Source organism: Odontomachus brunneus, unplaced genomic scaffold, assembly GCF_010583005.1.
Source record: "Odontomachus brunneus isolate Ranch 3 - 2012 unplaced genomic scaffold, Obru_v1 Obru_scaffold_046, whole genome shotgun sequence".
Classification (NCBI taxonomy): Eukaryota; Metazoa; Arthropoda; class Insecta; order Hymenoptera; family Formicidae; genus Odontomachus; species Odontomachus brunneus.
The window spans coordinates 355,181-377,282 of record NW_022639496.1 but is presented as its reverse complement, the minus strand read 5'-3'; the positions used below and the strand labels follow the sequence as shown (position 1 = coordinate 377,282).

Genomic DNA, 22,102 nt, shown 5'->3' with positions numbered 1-22,102 from the left:
TTCGTATGAAGAGACCGATGTGATTATTAGTGAATTAAGAACACTCATGGAATAGTAGTTCATACAAAAATGTTTGGCTCTTTGAGAAACATCATATAATGAAAACTTTATAGATGGAGACGTTAAGAAGATTTCAAGATTAGTTTTAACTTTTTTCATGAAGTTATACGAGTTCTTTTAATATAAGTCAATTTCTCGTTCTGCGTATAAAATTACTGGTAGGATCATGAAAAAATGAAAATTTTTCCAGATATTTTACATTTTATTTTGATACTCTTCAGCATAAGGTATATGAAATATCTATTTAAGTTAAAGTATTCACTTTTCGATAATCTCACCTGAATACCCTTTTGTAAAAAAATTATTTATGATATTCTGATCTTTGCACATTGGTGCATCAATGCATGTGCAAAATGCAAAGAAACTTTTTTAATATTTCTCTATGCTTTTTTACAACTTAATCGATTCCATTCTACGTATCAAGGTAAAATGTCAAGGCAATATTATCAAAAAATGACTGCAAAATATTTTATATCTCTCTCATGCTGAAAAATATCAGGATAAAAACAAATAAAATATCTCGGGAAGTATTCTTTTTACGATGGTTTTAGCCCAATACTTTTATGCACAGAACAATTTAAGACATCGAGATAAAAAAACTTGAGAACGATTTCATTAAAAAAATCAATGTTGACCTTCTAATGTCCTTAACGTCTCCACCTATAAAATAATCCATTCCACTGTAAGATGTTCCTTTCTATACCAGATATTCCTAAAAAAAACCACATGTTCATATGTCTTTCTAATTCGCTGATAATTAATGTAATAAATCGATCATTTAATACGAACCATCCTATATAATTTATTAACGTACATCCGGAGAGCTTTAAACCGATATCGTTTTTAGACGCGCGTATCTCAGCGAGCACGATATTAACGATCCGCTACAGTACCTACCGGACGGCTTTACCGCGACGTCGGAGAGAAGGAAGGTCAGCTCGCGTCACAGATGCATAATTCTTCGTTTACGATCACCGTCCGAAGGGGTACTCGAGCGATCGTAAAGAATGCTTCAAGGTGTCGTTGAACAGATATATCTCGCAATGGGACGAAAGGCTTGGCAACGAGGGAGACATTCGATAACGCAAAATCGAAAATACGATCGAAAGAAATAAAAGAGGGAAGGCTCGACGTGAGAATATTTGGCACTATTGGGCTACAAGGTGTCGCGAGATAAAACTAAATAAATATATTACCCTTAGCGAAATCCACTTATATATCGCCTCAAAAGGATTCTTTTAAAATCAAAAGAAAAAACATTCTAACATAAAAAAAAAGAACTCCAGCTAGGATGTTATTTTCTGTAATCGCATATTCTAAATGAACACTTTTTCTGAAAGAATATCCTTCTCCTAGCAAAGTGAACTATTAATCGGAAATCTAACAAATATTATTCTCTTTTCCTTTGGCAAATTTGTGAACCAAGAGGAATATGTACCTGGAGTAGAATTTCCTCTTGCTAGAAGAAATTTCTATTAAGAGCAAGACTTGTACCGTAGGTAAAAGACAAAAGTTTCTCTAGCTTTAAAAATATTGTGCTCAGAATATTTCCTTTCTGGTTTTATAAAAGAAAAATTCTCTTGAGGCCACATACAGTATCTGACGATAACATATAAAACTCCCGTGTAGATTAGGTCAAACTGAATAAAAGTTTTACTCTCTACTATTTTCAAATAATTATGTAGTTTTATTATGTAGTTTTTTTAGTTATTAATTAAAGAAGATTGGCAAATAATCATGCGTGATTACTCGCCAATTTTCTTCAATTGATAACTCAAAATTTTACGTAGTTATTTGCAAAATAGCAGATAACTTTTTTATTCAATTTGATATAATCTATACGAAAGTTTTATATGTATCGTCAGACACCTTGCATAAGAGGATTTTGGTATTACATATTTTATGTGAAAATAGATTTGAATCGATATGTTAAATATCGTTCTTCATTTACGATGGCGGAATATCCAGCACAGATGAGGGAATATTTCGGTATCACGTTATTAATACCGATATACATACGATAACATGTACGAAACAATCGTATATCCGACCTTCTTCGCGTGAGTATTTTATTATGTATTCTGAAATGTCCGATTTATTCTCAGCGGTTACATCAGAATACAAAAGCAGTGCGATATTAAGGAACGAGTGGTGATGTTTTCATGCGAAAAGGAACGGTGAAAACGAAATTAATCAAGCCCGAGAGCAGCAGTCTTGAATAAATCAAATTTCATCTGCTGAATTTCACGTAGTACCGACGCGGTATTACGTGCGCGACTCATTTCCCAAATTGCGTTGGCCGTTTCGTTCCGTCGCAACGCCGTTCGCGTTCACATGAAATATCGCGTACGCCGCTTTCGAATGAGCATTTTCCTACGGCGTGTCGCGGCGTGGTGGATTCCGGGACGCATTATCATAGTCATGTATCTTTAAGAGTATTTCCCTGACGTGTTTCTATTCAGCAATCAGCACGCGGGCTTATCTAGCAGGCACTTTTCCATTAAACGCGCAACAACGGCCGCTAGATGTCCGCCGCCACGAATATACGCCACGATGCACTCACAGTTGATTTAACCCTTTGAACGCACATCGAGACACTTTGATACGATTTTTTCTTTCGAGTTAAATAACTTGAAACACGTAAAGGAGATATGCCAAAAGAACGCATGAAGAAAGGTACATTGCAATTATTAGAAAGATTGAGCGTATTTAAACAACAAAAATATTTTAGTATTGTGGCAACACTGACACATGATTAATCGCGCTTAAACATGTATTTGAGATACAATCGGTGACAAAAGTGCTTCCAATAAAAATAATTTGAATATCTGCTTCACTAGTAAACCTAGTGATAATTGATATAAATGGTGGTTAACATAATATCGCTTATTTAAAAAGTTTCACTTTCCCAACGGTTTATTAGTTTTATTTGCTATTTTTCAACTTTCTGTAATAAAACTTTTAGCAGGAAAAATGCCCTGATTCAACTTTAGAACATTAAATTTCGTATTTATTTAACATCAATATCCATCAGTGCAAAGGAGAAAAAGTAATTGGCATAAGTTAAAACAGGTAAATATGCATTGTCTGAACAATAACTATCAATATTATTTGTTGTTATTATAAATATTTAATGAAAAAAGTTAAACGTAGCTAAAGTAGCTAAGTTAAACGTAGTTTGTGGCTTGTAATGCACTGTGCAGACAGATTAGATGAAACAATAAAAGCCTCAAATTTCACAATTTCCTATTGTTCATCGAAATTATTTAATTTGTATTCTTGCCCTTTGTATGAAACAATGCAGACAAAACAAGAATTTACGACGTAACTTTATTATACTGATTTATAGGTTATTTGTATAACACATCTAGATCCTTGTTCTTGAAATATTATAGTTGCGTATACGTAAGTTTTACTGCGCAGATTTAATCATACCATAAAATAGCTGCGCAATGAAAATTACATATATGCAAAAATTTCAAGAATATGGGCCCAGCTGATTGCAACGTTACCGCATTTCCACAGTCCAGTTACTAACTCCTTACAACAATCGTAAAATTGTCACAAATAAAAATTAATTTCTCTGAAACCGTGTTGTGAAAACTAATCAAATTCTGCAAATAGTTCCGATAATTCAAAATCTATATGTATAAAAATACTTATATTTTTGGTACTGTTTTTTCTATACGTTTTTACTCATTACATTCAGAAAAATTGCTTTCTCCATAAGAACACGTGCAAAATTAACATAATAATTATTCTTCAACGGTTTAGTGAATTGACTTGAAATTTTTTTCAGTATATTATAGATAATAAAGGAAAAATTACCCAAAGTTTTATGAAATTGGTACTATTTTTATATAGCTGAGGAACATCCTTAACCTTGCACCACTACCATTTCATATATGGCGACAAAACACAGCTGAATTCTTTCGTGTATCAAAGAAAAATATATAACGACTTAAGAAAACATTCTGTTGGGTACTGTTAATATTGTTGAATTTATATAATAGTGCAAATATATATCGATAAAAAAATAATTACATGTAATGACAAATTTATTTAATACTGCATTTGAAAAGGTTATATTTTTTGTTTCAATATTATATTTTTGAAAAAAACACAATAAAAATATTTTTATTGTAATATTTTATAATATATTTTTGAAAAAAACACAATAAAAATTTATAAAAGAGACATTCCTTTCAGCATTTTGCCATTAGATTACTGTGATTAACGAACTTAATATATTAATAAATTAAACTAAATCTAATTTCTGTGATTTTATGTTAATTTGATTATTTTCATGAATTATTTTTATTTTGTTATTAGAGAGTTTTTTTAATTTATTATGTCATTAGGTAACTGATTATTATAATTATTAAGTGAAACTGAATCTGATATTTGTAATATTTTCAAGTTTTCATTAATATTGCTTTTATGTTAGATTATCTTTTTTGTTAATTATTTGAGAATTTGCTTTATTTTAGCATATTATCCCTTTCGTAAAAATGAATGACCTATTCAATACAATAAATTTATGAAAGAAACAAAACACACTTCTTTAAAAAAGAAAAAATAATGCATATTGAATTAGTAATAAAATTGTTATTACCACTAATTATTATTGTCCGATAATTGACATTTCTAAAATGACTAATAAAGACTATCTAAAGGACTAAAATAGTCCTTTAGATTATTTACTAATTTATCCTAAACAAAAATGTCTTTTATGCCACCTGTCCCCTAGTAATTTTTGAGCGTAACATTAGTTTGGAAAGTACTCCCACTCTCGAAGTACCACACCTGCTCCGATCCAAGCTCACTTCAATATACATATATATATAAGTCATGAACTTCGGACGAAAAATGCCCATACGAACTTCATAATACTCCAGAATAGTTTCAAAAATAAAAACGAAAAATGCAAGATAGTAATTTTGAAGTTTACGACCTTGATTATAAAATCCTGAAGGCATTATTTTCAATATTAAAAAGCAAATGTTTTATAAACAAATAAAACGAAAGACTAATAAGAGCTAATGCCGATGTTTGGGCGAATAAAACATTAAATATAATTTATTAAAATTAGCGTTTCAGCCAGTTGCTGGCTCTTTTCAGAAAAGAGAAATTACATACGTTTACAATTCTCTTGCGCAGATATATTGCAGGAACTGATACGGACTCGTTTGGTCAACTTCAAAAGTAACGAGCATGTATCACTAGTAGGTGAAACACCTCATATATTTTAAATAACCTATTGAAAGTTAAAAGGAATACACACTAGCCCATTAGTTAATTATGATAAAAAAACCAGTTGATCAAATGTGTCCACGTTAATTCCTGAAATCTGCGCAACAGAATTATAAACGTATATAATTTCTCTTTTCTGAAGAGGGTCAGCAACTGGCTGAAACGCTAATTTTAATAAATTATATTTACTGTATTATTCGCTAGAACATCGACGTGGACTCTTAGTGGGCTTTCGTTCTATTTATTTATTTCTACAGAGCCATTCTTACATTTAATTAAAAATTTTGTAAATTTTAAGCAAAAGAGTACTTTTTCAACAATAATCAACTGCAATCATAATTTTCACCTATCGAATTATGTTTTTTTCTCAAAACTGTACAAACATCAAAACTCAAAACTATCAAACAATATTCAATGAAAATATCACTTTTTAGCTTTACAAAATGTCTACGATTTTTTTTTTGCAAAAGTGCATACTTTTCGAGATTTGCAATTGAAAACATCGGTCAATTCGGCCCGATGTGCGCTCTATGGAAGTTTACAGAGGTGTGTGCGCGAAGGGTTAAACGACGGACCGGACGGGCAGAGTGAATATTTCACGCACGTATGTGCACGCGTGCACGTACACACACGCACATTCGGCATTGCCCAAATTGCTTTCGACGCCGAAACGGAGCGTGCGACGATGTCGCCGGCAAGGCCTCTCCTCCTCCTTCTCGTTGTGACGCACACAGCGCGAACTTAATACGCGTCATTACTGTAGCGTTATTGACAGTTCTCGTATATAATGTATATAACGTATATAACGTATAACGTGACCTACGCGGCGCAGGAGACGATAACATTGTCGGAGGCGACGGCTTCGTTTCGCTGGCGCTTTCGTTTCGCGCGTGTTCGCGAGAACACGTCGTGATATTTTTAAAAGCCGGACACGCGCGGCCGGGACTCCCGAGAATTCACACCTTTCGAGAATAGACTACGCCGCGGTGACACACGGCGGAATATTTATTCAAATCAACGGCGGCAGACTCATTTGTTTCGCTGGGTGAACGCATCGAAACAGCCGTTCGATTATAATCCGTAAATATTCATGCGAATGTGGTTGAGCGAATTCTTAATAGCTAGGATTGTTACTCTGGCCGTTTTCACTTTTGCTGGATTTTATTTGACGGTTCGATCGGAAAGTACTTTCTCCGTTGGGTAGCTCGTGTCTTGCCGATCATTGCTAGTAGCGTATCATTACCTCGCATTTGTGTGTGGTTAGTAAGAGCAAAGTAAGAGATCTGCAATACTCTGTTTAATGCTCTTGTAGCTTAACTTCTTATTGCTATTCTCTGTCTAATCATTCAATTTTTAACAACTATAATTGACTATTAATTAGCTGGTTCTGAGTTTCCTTTCTAAATTTCAGTTCTTCGCAAATCCTTTCAAATGAACCTTTATTTACATAAAGCCTGTTTGGAAGTAGGGCTTGGAATTTCGGGAAAGTCTATTTGGACTTTTGAGACTTCTTGCTACTACCCAGATAGACAGATACACGCAAATTTGGCAACAACTTTGCCAGACGATTTGTAAAGATCACATCCTTTATAAGTGGTTTACATGGCACTCACATTTGTTACATAGGATGGCAAAATAGAAATATGAACAAAAAGAAATCAAAACTCGTTCAAAACATCATTTAAAATGTAATACGAAAATCCGTGTGTAACTTTTACAAAATTTGTCGTTGCATCAATGCAACACAAAAATTTAGTTTCAGGCTTTAGATACTCGCCGCGTCTATGTCGCATTATGATGCCACAAGCGAGAAATGATACGCAGAAAATTCTTTTGCGTGTCATTTCCAAATAGAAAGATATTTATATGAAAGAACACTGCAGATGCCTGAGCGTACTTGTAAAATGTTCCAAAAACTATCCTTTTTCCTTTGATCAATAAATAGCCGTAAAATGAACGTGACAAAATCATGAAGAAAGATAGGTTAAAAGAGGAAGGTTGTATGTTACGCTAATTTTACAGTTATTTCTCGATTGTCGAGGGAAAAGGATAGTTTCCAGAGCATTTCACAAGTATGTTTAAACGATTGAAAGAAGTGTTCTTTCAATATCTTTTTATTTGAAATGACACAAGAATTTTGAATATGAGTTTCTCGCTTCCAATATCATAAATAAAGAGTTTCGCGGTGAGCCAAGAGCCATAATATATGATGTAAATTTAATAAATAATTCACAATATATTTATTTTATAGAGATATAATTTAAAAAATTGTATAATTCTCACGTCATAATAACAATTGTAAAAGTCTATCTAGATAGATAGACAGATACGTCAATTTGGCAGCAAATTACCAGTCAATTTGTACAAATCGTATCTCTAGCGAGTGGCAATTTATATTTGTCACAGAATGACAAAACAGAAATACGAAGAAAACAATAGAAATTTGTTCAAAACTCATATAGCATGTAATACGTAAAAATCTGAGTGTAACTTTAATAAATTAATGATGTAAATTTAATGATTAAATTATTTGTTTTATAAATGTAATTGAAAAGAGACATAACGTTTTTTTCCTTTATTGATTTTCTCACGTCGTAATAACCACCAAGATCTATCTAGGTACTGTCTAATTATAAAATAAATTAAATGAAATAAATTCGGACCTGTACGAAGGAAAAACCTACTTCGAAATCGAACTTTTGAGATATCTTTCTTGCTATCTAATACTCTTATGTCTGAATGTTAGTCATGACTCACAATTACTCATTTAATAAGAGTCTACAATAGGCATCTAATGTTCTTTTGGAAGTGCTTATTTCCAGTCGAACTTATGCAGCACGAACATCCTTCCTTTGTCTATTTCATCCTCCATCCTATATTTTTCCCTCCTTTCGGTTTAATATTCTTATCGTTATTCGCGCGCGGTCCATTATTACTTCTCGCTTAAACACCGGAATTATCTCGAGTTAAGCCAGCGAAAGGATCCCTTTTTCCTACACATTTGCCGTTCTCACGGCTTTTGCATTCTTATCCGGTGTTCTCTTAATCGACAAGACAGTTCAACGCGACTCTTTTCTCCTCGCCTTCGTCGCGTAGCGAGACAGTGTGCGATTTTCAGAATGCAGTCGAGTGTAAATATCGTCGTGAAAGCCGTGGTGAGCGAGTGAGCGAGCGAGCGAGCGACCAACTGACTGGGACGCCGTTGCCCCACCGTGATTTTCCGCGGGTATAATGCGAGAGGAAGAGAGCAGAGCGCTTTAATAGATGCTTCGATCCTTTGATCTTTCCCTCGTTTGATTCCGTGACCTCCTTTAAATACCGAGACCGCCGGCCCATTTAGGCAGTTTGACTCGGTCCGGGGCATTTGAATAAAAAGCGTCGGCGTCAAGTGCAGCCATGAATTTTTCTCAGCTTTTAATTCACGGCCGCCACATACACACGATTTCGCGCATGGCGCACTCACTCGCGTGAGGAGGTCGTCGGTATTACCGCGATGATTCAGCGCGCTTTTTAAGGCGCACCGATACGTTAACCGAGTACCGATAAGGTGCGCGCGTGTATTTCGCTTATTCCGCCGACGTCACATATCCCGTAAGTGAGTTCCGCCTGGTTAGCCGCCAAGATAGCGACATCGCGTACCATCCGTGCACATATATCCGCCCGAGTATGTGTTACTCCACTTCGGCGGGTCGCGCAACATCCATGCATCAGCTCGTCCTTCGCCACGCGTGCGCGCGAGTTGTACGTCAAGTTGAGAAATATCCTTACGTGTGGCTGAGACAAACAACAGAACGTACCACGCGCGTTATCGCGCGTTATCGTACGTTATCACGCATCTTCTGTATCTCTTTCGCGCCACGCGTTATCGCGCATCGAACACCAAAAGGCAGCACGTACGCACAACCGACTGACCGACCGCACCCTCGAAGGGCCGATTTGACAGGTCACCGCACGTGCACTGTGTGTCGGAGCTCGCCACTCTCTATCACGACGAACGCGAGCGCGGCATCGAGAAACGGTGAAACGCTCAGCTCGCCGAGAGCCGTAAGGCACGCGTGCGCGCGTACTCCTATCGCGGTCCTTCGCGGTTTCAGCTTGACTGGCGATGCGAGCGAGCGAACGAGCGAGCGAGCCGCTCGACGGTGGGCTGGATGTTCACGTCGAAACCGTCGACTGGCTATCTATACCCCACCTCCCTCTCTCTCTCTCTCTCTCTCTCTCTCTCTCTCATCGCCGCCGGTCTCCGATAGACGCAACGTGACGTGACGACGACGACGACGACGACGTGTGCGGGTTATTGCTTCTCATAGAACCGCGGTTGGAACTCACATGAAGACTCATCGCACGTAGTCTACGACCTATCTATTCGACAGCCGCCACCGGGTGTCACGAGGGTTGCATCGGACGCAGATTGTTACGAGCACGAGTGAGAGCGTATCGCGACGTGATGTTAACTCTCATCTGGCACGCTGGTGTCATTTTCGACCCCACTTGATTTTCACTTTAAATGGTGGAATGAGGACTTCCGGGTCATGCGCTGAAAAAGTTGTAATTGCGACGAGGTTTGAACGTTGTTGAGCCGTTTTAATTGCCTGCCATATAACAAAAAGGCAAAGTTCCTGTAAGATCGTCTCTAACTCTAGTATGTCAGATCGAGTTGTCAAATAAGTGATCAAGTGTAAAATAAAAATGATGTTCCGTTATATTTTGGCTTTTTACACATTAAATGTAATATATAGGAATAGTTTTATACAAGTGGCTTGTTTATTTTGGGCCTTATATTAATCAAAGTTTTTGTATCATCAAACTCTCATCACGAACGAATAAATGATTCAGGTGTATGTATAGCTAATTTTTATATTAATTTTAATAAAATACGCATTATAGAAGATTAATATCGCAAAAATTTGCAACTATTAATGATTTTACTCACCTCTTGACTAAAAAAAATTATGCATTTTCGTATACCCCGATAATTATACTTTTCGACAAATTGAAATGTATAATATTTTTGTCTTAAAGGTTCACAAATCGATAAGAGAATTTTGAAGAGTAAATTTCTTGAATGTATTTTCAGAAAATTTGCAAATTTTTATGGAAACTCACGTTTTTATCTTGTTTTTCTTTATATTTGCAATAAAATACTGAAGTATTTGCGATTATTTCTATACATAATTCTATTCTACAGACTTCAAAGTATATTTATTGTTTTCTATAGGTTTTTATTAGCACATTCACGAAATGTAAATAAGCAAGAATGGAAACGAGTCCAAATTAAGATGCCGAAAACATGTGTTCCAAGTGAGAGTTGTAAATTAATATTAATATAAAATAATATTAAATAAAATAATAAATAAAATATTTATTAAGGAACGATACGGTTGAACTCAGAATTCTGTGACGAGTGCTTTATTTCCGAGTTGACGCAGGAAGTGTGCGTTGGTCCCAGGAGTGAGAAGCGAGAACTAAACTGTCAGACATATGGACCTTTCGCAGCTTTAACAGAAAGTTTTTATCGAAGGTTTTTATGAACTAAGATCCTGACGTTCTAGATATTTACGGCAATTTTCATACTTGGAACTTACAATGTTTATCGGGCTAGTTCTCATAATATTTATCCGGGTGCAAATCTAGATCTGGAACGAACAATCGGAAAATATAAAAGGTTCTAAGATAAAGATTTCAAGAACTTGGTTTGCGACATGTAACAAGATGACACTCGGAGATGACGTCCGACGTCGAGGAGCTAGACGGCCTTCGGCCTGAAAATAGGACTTCCACCGTCGAGCTCGTCTATTGGGATCGAATCGCGGAAGCTCCCCGTCTAACAATTCTTATCTAGCAATGTGCGCGACGTCCCGAAGAAATGGTGAGAGACATATATTTTTAGAAGACACGCCCTTATACCAGTCATAGCGAGAATTGAGGAGAAATTCTCTTCGCGTGCCATGTCCAGAAAATAAACCTTTTTCTTTTTTTGCAACGCGTAACGTTGTGCAAGTGCAGGAGAATATTCGGGACGTATGTCTAACACTGTCAGACACTATTATCCTCTTCTAATAAAAATTTAAAATATTTGCACCAACAACCGTTCTGCACTGAGAGAAAATTATAGTTGCCTTCGGCGTCAACTATACTTTTTTGTAATTTTAGTCACAAAAATAGAAAAATCATTGTTTTAGTAAGTGTTATTAGAAAGATGGTTTTACTAATTATTTTTGTGCTTAAAATCACCAAAAAAGTATAGTTGACGCCGAAAGCAACTATAATCATCTCTCAGTGTGCGTTTGACTCATAAGATAGGTAATAAGGTTGATAAACTAATTTTTTGTCAATAGTGTTTGTCAGGTGTCTCATAAACCTTTTTTTAGGAAACTTTTTAAATCTTGACAGTGTATTAATCGATACGTACGTATAATTAAAAAAGAATTGACCATACTGAAGTTAAGATAATTGAAGTCAAAGTTAGCACTATTTACATTTATCACAGATACGATAATATACAAAAACTGCTTCCGATATCACGTTTTTAATTCCAATTTTTATGTTATTTTTACGGTTTTAAAGGAATGCTGGAGCTGAAAACTTTACCGATAGAATATTGACATTTTTCTACAAAGTTTACGTTGTATTGATTGTACAGAATTACTTTTACACAATACAAGTACGTACAAAAATAAATAGGAGCATTGCTCAATATGTGGTGAAAACGAAAAAAAGTCAGCTTAGGATTTTATAATTTGACTTCATGTACAAGCATACAATGGTATGCATCGCCATTACAGCTTATCTACCATATCGCGCGTGATCATTCACCAATCTTCTTTAATTAATATCTCGACTATTATTGTGAATATCACAAAATAGTATAGAACTTTTATGCTCACCTCAACTTGTTTTACATTCCTACAAAATATGCGGAGGAGAGTCTATACAAGAAATTTCTATATAAGAAATACGAAAAGAATAGCGTGATTGTGTTAGTAATGATTGTCTCTGCGTTATCGATATTTTTTGAATTCGTCATCCACCTCAGCATTCCCTTAACGAAAAACAAGAATACGGTAAAAGAAACTTGTGAAAATGTTATAAAAAAAATTTCAAGTTTTTGACCGTATAATTTTCAAGAAATTGTGAAGTACACAATTTATGATAACAGTCGAAATATATTATCAAAAAAAGAGAACTAACCTATACTTTGTAATATTTTATATACTATATTTTCTTCAGTACCCTCTTGATTAAGTATCTTCTTAAAGATAAGATAGTTAAATAATCTTATAGATCTATAAACAATATATAAAAATGCAAAAAAATGTAAAACATGAAAAAATCCAATATCACAATTATTTTTCTAGTAGCTTGCATTAGTGTACATCTATCGGTATATGTCAAATAACAGTATACGCAAACAAACTAACCTAAGCAGCCAGAAGTATTAATATGTCAAAGCACAAAAAAACAATTATTTCTTTGTAGATTTTTAAACATTATGCAAGTTGATATCGCCTGATATTCTCTTGTTGTAGTGTCAAAGTTGTATATCGCAAATTATATTTATAAACATTTAGTACAGGTTTGTAAAGCTTCTTCGTCTTGGATCCACCATTATTTAACGTAACTTTCTAGCAGTATTGTAAACACCTTAATCGCCTCTTTCTCTTACTTGGTTCTTTTTCTTGTATTTATTTCTATACTTATAAATTTCGATTTAATATGCAAATTGGCGTGGACACAGGCCGTTGAAGTGAATTATGTAGTCTCGGCTTCTCTACTCTTTGCCGTGCTTACTCGCGATATTTGGACTTGCAAAACGGTGTGACGTTTTCCGCTTGCTTTCTCGCCGAGATGGCCACCAGCGAGAGACTTTCACTCATTGTTATACCGGCGTTACGCTTCGATACACGATCCCGTCTCGGTGTGCCACCCAACTGCGATTCGGCTATTGTTATCGACCGGCTCGTTCAACCTGTGCGCGCGCGCCATAGGAAAAATACTTATCGCTATTCACGCGAGATGCTCGCGGGGGAGAGAGAGAGAGAGAGAGACGATGGTCCTTTTTAATTGCGTAACGGACGAAAAGTGCTCGGCGGTGCACGCAACGGAAATTGCAAATTATCTCCCGACCGGAATTCTCTACTTTGCATGCTCGATGGACGGATGGATATCGAAGTTTCGCGGCAACATTCGCGCGGCGCGTTACTCATTTTCCCATAATTGTCTCGTCGTAGATACCGTAGAGATGTTATCGAACGGCACACCGATAACGTTCACTCGCGACGTCCATGAGTAGCCGTGTTACCGCAGAATTTTCGTCCATTAAAGAATGTCGGTATATTAAAGCACAACCATTTTTCTATCGGTTTTACGTGCGATGTAACGCAAAGCTGACGGATGTTTATCGGCTTTTCTCCGTTCGGATGTATCTATAAAGCGTGGCGTCGTGTATGCACATATATAACGCCATATAACGCCTTACATAATGTTGGTGAAAAAAGCATTTCGATTTATCGGTGATCTTATACTTATCGCTTCGATCACTTTTACTATTATTGGAGCTGACGTAAGCTTTATTCGGCGACTTAGTGTGTCGTCTCTCTTATTATACGACGATTATCCCCGTTACGAAATCGGCAATAAAACTTAGAGAAACTTCGGCCGAGTGTATTTTCTGCCGAACTTCCTCGTACGAGTCGCACGAGCGACAGAACGTCTTTCGTTACTTCCTCGTCGTTGTATCATAAACAGTCCGTCCCGGACACGCGTCCACGCTAAAACATCGTGGGACGTTTTGTTAAGTGCGAATGGTTTGTGTCACGTCCTCCGAGATACTCGTTCCTGGGACGCGTGAAATCACGTTCGGAGCCGTTGTCAGTCCCTCACGAGCTGGTGAGGAAAAATATACTCAGATGGACTTTCATCAGTGTCACGACGTGGGACAATTAATGATGGAAAAACTCCACGATCTTTTAAAATTAAATTTATGAAGCAAATGCATTGAATTAATCAGAGATTTACATCATGTAAACAATAATATAAATTCTCTGTTACATTAATGCGGTTACAAATTATATGCAATTTAATATAGTTATATTAGATAATTTATTAAATTTAGTTATATATATAATTTATTAAATTTAGTTATATATTTAAATTAAATTATAATATAATTTGATACTAAAGGTAGCAGATCTTTTCATCTTATATTTTCTATGACATATTGCTTTGAGTAAATTTTGATCGCTCCTTTATGTGTTTCTTTTGTGTTTCCATTTTGTCATTTTATATAATAAATATAAATGCCATATGAATCACAAATAAGAAACGCGACCTTTACAAAACGATTAGTAAAGTTGCTGTCAAATTTACGTATATCTCTAACTACAAGTAAATTCTAACTGCTTTGTATTTATTATCATTTTCGGTTCTTACGCTCTTGCGATCACGCAATGTAGCAATTTTGTGGCGTCACGTTGCTTAAAAATTTCCATCATACCTTTTAAGTCTTTTTAAGTTCCGCAAATTGCAGCTATTTCTCTCTCGCTCCCTCCAATGCTTCGTACGTCAAACCGATAATTTCGGACTTATTCCCTTTTGCTACCGAGGTGCAGAGTTCTTGACACGCGTCGCGCGGTTGTCGCTTTATATAACGAGTCCCGATTAGCTCGTACCAGGCAGAGACGGTCTGTCATTGCACAAGATAGAGAGAAAGAGAGAGAGAGAGAGAGAGAGAGAGAGAGAGAGAGAGAGAGAGTGAGAGAGACAGAGAAGAGAAACGATATCGGGGGTATTCCGGAAAACGGAGAAACAAAGATAGCGGACAAGCCTGTGCATGCGAAGGAGGAGGCGACGGAGGTCGGACGAAGGTGAGGAGAGCCGGGAATGAAAGAGATCGCGTTCGACTTTCGCTTTAGACCGGAGTGTCTTCAACCTGGCGAGAGAGAGAGGGGGAGGGAGAGAGGGGGAGAGAGAGAGAGAAAGATAAAGAGAGAGGGCATGCTACTCGCTCGTGGGTCGACGGCGTGATCAACAGGATATAGCCGTGTCTGAATTGCACTTATGCTCGGGTAACCTGCTCGAGAGGCTAATATACACTGCACTGGAACGGTAACGAGGGGATTAAATGTACACCGACGCGCGGCGCATCCATTATTACAAGGAAGCGTGAAGGAGAAGTCTGAAGAAGCGTGTAACATGATTTTCCGAGGTCCTACGTTATACATTTGTCGTATCTTATTTTCCGACATAATAATGTGTTCTCTCTCTCTTTCTCTACGTTATACATTTGTCGTATCTTATTTTCCGACATAATAATGTGTTCTATTTCACACACACACACACACACACACACACACACACACACACACACACACACACACACACACAAATCTTCAGGCGATAAAACCTTCGATGACTGGTTTCAATCGATCGTGCTTTCTGTTATTTTAGATTTCACGAGTCCTCCTTACGAGATCTGGTTATTGCGTTGTGTCAAGTGCAATGTTGTTGTCAGCGTTATATCGCAGGCATCGGGAGTCAGTGTTAACGTGACTGGCACAACAATAGCCATGAAATTAATTAAGTTACGGTAAACAAGTCATCGCCATAAATTGATGCGCCGAGATAAGGAGGCAATTTCTCGAGTTTAACGATCGTAAATTCGCGAGCTGCTCCGCCGCGCGCGCGAAATCAGTATTTAGGACCGCGGCGGAGAACTACTCTTACTGAAGTAATCTGCCCCCTCACCGTTCGTCGATCTTGCAAGACACCGCGGGCCTAATACGATCACTTAACCGGTCGGGTGACAAAAAGTTTCTTCTTCACCTTCGCGGTCACGACGAGTGTAGATTACTCACGTTGTAACTTCGTGCTTTTATCTGGCGCGAATACGGCTCGAAGTGCGATGCTTTTCATTCTCGGTTCGCCAGCACCATTTTCCGGATTTTCTAGTGCGAGTTATTCGACACTGCTTACGAGAGCCAAGATTGGCGAACTTTTTACCACCCCGGTGATACTCGGAATGAATCCTCTCAAGGATCGTCTACGATGGAAGTAAAGTATGGCAGGAAGAAGTAAGAGTAAGAAATTGACCAATCACAGTCGAATATGAAAAGAATTATCGACTGTGATTGGTCAATTTCTTACTTCTATTTCTTACAGTCATACTTTACTTTCATTGTAGACGGTGCTTTATGAGTTGACACTCCTCGGTATCTACTCTATGAGCAACAACGAAAAAGTCTGAAAGTTCCCGGCGAAGTCATCTGGGCGGAGTCCACTGGGAAGTAAGCGATTAATAATCCGGCCGATCCGATCGTACAAAAGTAATGTTTATCGCGTGTGATATCGTGACAGGTTGTCCGCGTCTCGGACAGGTCGGCTACGCTCGATCATTGTCCGGGCTGCATGCACGACTCGCGACAATAAGACGCTATCAATCAAAGCGCGAAAACAGCTCGATACATTTCTCGTCAGTCGCACAGTGGAATAATCAATTTTCACTGTGGCGCGATCGAGCGGACGTAGGAAGTTCAAGTACCGGTATAGATAGATGGAAATCGAGGTCGACTACTGCCGGCTGTACATAAAATACGTGAAGCGGACTTGAGGTAGAAATGCGGCATCATTCGTCTAAACCAGTCGGCTCATTAGCGAAAAAATTTCTCGAATTGCGAAATACTGGCAGGAGAGAAGAGGAAAGGAAGCACTAGGAACGGCACGAAAATTCAGAAAACGCGATACATCGCGGCCGTTTTATCACAGAACATTCTCTCGCACGTACTTTTGCGCCGCGCGTTCGAATGGTGAAAGTTACGCGCGATAACACGTATTTCTTCCGTCTTTTTTGTGTATTGATTTCATTCGTGAGACTGAACCGACCACATCCGGGACGTTAGGTGACGGTGATACATATGATTTTTTTCTTAGGGCAAAGAGATCGAACGCGCGTGAGCGAATTGAGTTATCTACTTTTTCTTTTTTAGTATGGTTTTACAAAAGCGTTTTTTCAAAGTTGCAAACGAGTTGGAGTTTTGATGAATGCTACTCTCATTTGCTGGAATAAATCGCGGAAATGTCAATATCAATTATCAGCAATACGTATTTCCGACATATAGGGGAAGCCAAGTCTAATTGGCTCAAGAGATATATCGGCTTTCTTATGTATCTATCGTGAGAAATACAGTGAAAATGAAGACATACACGAAAAATAGTTTGGTTGAATTAATCAAATGTCTGATGAAATATAAATGAACCAGAATTCCAGTTGAAGTTACCAAAATTCTGTTTAAGTTAACAAGACTTTTACTTAACTAGAACTCGTAACTTGAACAGTTGCAAGTTCTGACCAGAATTTTGTTAAGGCTCCTTGTACTTCGCCGCGGCCATGTTGGATTTGTGATGTCAGGAGCGAGGAATAACACGCTGACCACAGTTGCGTGTTATTCCTAAATAAAGATAAATACGGACAAAAGAACACTTGAGATCGCTTGAACACATTTGCAAAATTCTCCGAGAAACTATCCTGTTTCTCTTGACGATCAGCAAATAGTCGTATAATAAATAATGAAATAAAGCATGTAGACAAAACAGATTTATTTCATCATTTCACGTGTCTTATTTTACCATTTATTATACAACTATTTCATCATTAGGAGAAAGGAATACCTTTCCGACAATTTTACAAGTGTACTCAAGTAATGACAAATGCTCTTTCGTCTGTATTTATCTTTATTCAGAAATGGCACGCAACTTTCATCAATATCGTTTCTGACGTCACAAATCCGACATGGTCAGCGAACCTTAACCACCTACAAGGAGTTTTAACTTAAACAAAATTCCACTAACTTCAATTGGTATTCTGGTTTGTTGCATTCGTATTTCACCAGATATTTCGTCAATCCAATCAAACATTTTTTTGTATAAGACATAAGTACTGTTCTTTGAGTTTTAAATATTATTACAATAATATTACGATAATATTATACAATAATAATATTAAAATAATATTACAATTAGAATAGAAAAAGAAAAAAGCTAATTTAAGGACAGCCAAGTACATCGCTTTTCAAGCGTCTTGCAATTTAGTATTATTCTTTATCGCGTAAGTGAGTAAACTGATAAAATGATATATTATGATATGTAACAACGTATTATTAGTTTGAATGAAGCTTCCTGTCGATGTGTATAATACACAGTTTCGGATAATAAAAGTAATTTTCATTCATAAAATGATTTAAATAAAGTATATAGACAGATTAGGTAAAGTTGGCTACTATTTAAGGACCGACAGGGCTGTGGAGATTTTTCTCATGGAGACTTGAAAACTACTAACATATTTTGTAATATTTTATATGGCCTTAAACTATTACTCACTTTATCTAATATACCAGGACAAAATGACCATGTTATCATATGTTGGTATTTCGGTTATTATGCAACAAAATATATGGTTTACAGATTCGTTGCAGACATACAAACACAGAGGAATGCTATTTTTATCATGTTTATACAGCTAATCACAACAATTAGTTGTTTAAAAAGTTGTAACTTCGAAATTCTGAAACATACGTATTAGTAGTTTCCTCCTACCGAGAGTCACTCAACATCGCGCGGCCTTCGTACCTGTGCGAGGTGTCTATTTTCAAATTTTGAAAGAAAAGTTGTTGAAGTTCTGTTCGTCTTCTCAAGAGTTTTACAGTCTTAGTCGATTTTAGAAATGTCCTGTCGCTGAAAATAACGAAAATGACATTTGGGAAAAGGCTCAACTTCACGAAATTCTCCATTTGTCAACAATCGTAATTTTTATTAGTTTTTGAAAAGATCTTAAACAGTTTTATTAATATATAAGTTTAATATATTATTAATATAAGTTTTTTAGAAAGTTTTACAAAAATATTTGTAAAAAACCGACTTCAAAATTATGATAAATAAATTTTTTTTTTAAGAAATAGAATAAGATAGAAATAGAAGTAGAATAAGAAATAGAAAAGAAATAGAAGAGATGGAGAGAATAAAATAAGAATAGAAATAATTTAGAATTCCGGGTAGCTCTTTACGAGTTCTAACGATTATCCTTATCACCCGAAGCGATACATCTAGAACTAAAACGGTCTGTAGCGTATTTTCATATTACCGATATGAAAATTTCAAAGACAACGTATTCGTCATGCATTTGTCTCAAGAATAACGATGCAAGTACCTGAAGAAAACTTGTCCTTTGTATGACACATAATCTTTTCTTCTTTGTATTTCTTTCAAGATAAATAATTCTTTCAAGAGATAAATAAAATAATATAGTCAGAAAAGTTATTTTAAGAATTTTTTAACATCTTCCTTCTTCCCAAAAATGGTGTATAAAAGGCGTAATATTTAGAGTAAGACTAAATGCAGTTGAGAAACAAAAAACATTCTACGCAATGTTCAACGTAATAGTAACCAATAATAGCCAGTACCATTATGTACTATTATTACTTACATTTTTATTACTTGTTTGTTTTTAAGATTAGCACTAGATTAGATTAGTGTTGGACCAATTATATGTAATTCGTATCGTACAGGGGCTTGGAAATTTTTGCAACGATAATATGAAACTGAGTCAGAATTGTCGTATTTCTAGTTATATTGCTTGGAGCGATAAGAGTAATCGTTAAAACTCGTGAATAGCTACCTTCTAAAGAAACTAATCGATTTCTTAAAAAAACATTTCCTTTACAGGAACTTTGAGATCAATTATATAAATATTTTTGCAGAATTTTCTTAAAAAACGTATAAAGAAGTAAAAAAACGTTTAAAATCTTTTCAAAATTCTCTTTCTTGAAAAAAAATTATGATTTTTGACAAAGAGCTTCGTGAAATTGTCCCCTCACTTACTCAAATATCGATTTTTGCTACTTTAAATGTCATAATTATTCTCCAAAATCGATTGAAAACTCTAAAACTTCTAAGGAAGGAGGGGAAACTGAACTCTCCATTTTTTCCAAATTTTGAAGATGGAGCTAACTCCGCATAGGTTGCCTTCGCGTTCCTTCGTCAGTGTGAAAATATTCCCAAGCTGGCTCCAAGTCAACAACGGCGGTTTTAGCTCTTTCCAGCCGGCCGCTCGGTATTTTCTCTTTTGATATTAAAATAGACTACTACTCGGTGTGTACGCGCACCGGTACTCGTCGAAATAGCTAAAAAATAACCAACTGAATTACAACAAGATGTGAGCTCGACTTTATCACTCAAGCTCCGTTATATCTTTATATAACATCGTTATATCTTTCATCATCCTTTGATCGAAAATGATAATTTCCTTTATATGTGATGGATACAATATATGAATAGATAAAATTATGCACATAAATAAAACGGTAATACCGGAAAATCTTATAACGGTAAACAATAAATTGAGACTAACGGAGACACTGAGGGAACACCTGATAAAGAAGCGTAATAAAACGTTTTCGTACGCGCATATTGTCGCTAATGCCGCGGCGCGTGTTTTTATATGATGTGATCCACTTAACTCGTGGACTATGAACATATTCAGATGTAGCCGCGATCAACACGTTAACGAACAGATTATGCATGTCTATCCTTGCAAGAGAGTGCGCCGCGTATCCGGCGGCGCGGGTAAAACCGTTCCACTTCTGCGAAATTAAAGACGGGAAATACACGTGTACGTACAACATAAGGACGAAAAGCCGTAAGATCCTCGGCGCCACGATTCACCCGGGCCATTGTTCTGCCGGGCTGGATTACGAGTATCGCTATCGCTTTTTCAGGAAGAGAGTTGTCTCACTTTCTGCTCTATTATGCACTTCCTACCAGCACAATGGCGGTTACGATGAGCCCACGCGTAAAGAGCGATTCCCATGGCGTTTAATATTCCTCGTTACTAAACTTTAAATGGGCGTAATGTCGTTTATGAAATGTATCGACCGTCCACAGTGTAGCACAATTGAATTTCGCGGCCGGGCTGAAAGGCTGCGGCCTCTGATATTAACGCGATTTTATACTCAGCTACAGTATAATCTTCTAATGTAATCTAATTTTATCGGCCGAGAGGCGATTTTAAGATAAAGCTCAGCTTAAATTCGTTGATGTTCTAAAGTAAATCTTTTTAGAATTAAAACCAACCTCGTGCGACTGATTAATTGATTGATTGTGTTAACTCTAATCTAGCACAATGTAGACATTTTCAACATCAACTGATTTTTAATTTCGAATTTTGAATTAGTGGAATAAAGGCTTTTCACTGCTCGTGTGGTTCACGTGCTCAAATAAGGTAATTGGTGGGAATACGAGATTTAAATACAGTTGAGCCCTTTTATTTGCCTGTCGTACAACAAAAAGATAAAGTTGCTATGAGATTATTTTTGACTCCAATGTGTAATTAAGAAGTGTTAAAGTGTAAAATAAAGATGATTTTTTTCGTTATATTTTGACTCTTTACATACATATTAATTTCGTATATACGAAATATGCTACTTATATACTTTTATATAAGTAGCATATTTATTTTTGGTTATATTATGAATATAATTTCTGTAACGTCAATCTCTAATCACGGATAGAAGAAAAAGATTCAAATATAATTTTTGTAATAATTTTAATAAATTCCGCAGTATATATAATAAATTAATACCGCAAAAATTTTCAACTATTAATGATTTTTTCGACGCTTGTGATTAAAAAAATATTTTCCAAATAATTATACTTTTTGACAAATCAAAATATGTAGTATGTTTTTATTTCATTTCAAGTATTAACCAGTATCAACAAGAGAATCCCCCCCCCCCCCCCC

At 36.2% G+C, this 22,102-nt stretch overlaps 1 protein-coding gene across 12 annotated transcripts in view; it reads right to left on the bottom strand.

Annotated features, from left to right (window-relative positions):
• LOC116844788 (IQ motif and SEC7 domain-containing protein 2) overlaps nucleotides 1–22,102 on the bottom strand; it is an 85,749-nt gene that overhangs the window by 25,906 nt on the left and 37,741 nt on the right. The window contains exon 1 of one of the 12 annotated variants that reach the window (XM_032816816.1): nucleotides 9,082–9,441. The exons of 9 other annotated variants lie outside the window; for them this stretch is intronic. The gene's annotated coding sequence lies outside the window, so the exon portion shown is untranslated. Of the gene's footprint in view, nucleotides 1–8,952; nucleotides 8,971–9,081; nucleotides 9,442–22,102 lie in introns of those variants that run through there. 2 more of the 12 variants (XM_032816827.1, XM_032816820.1) reach the window with 2 other exon arrangements.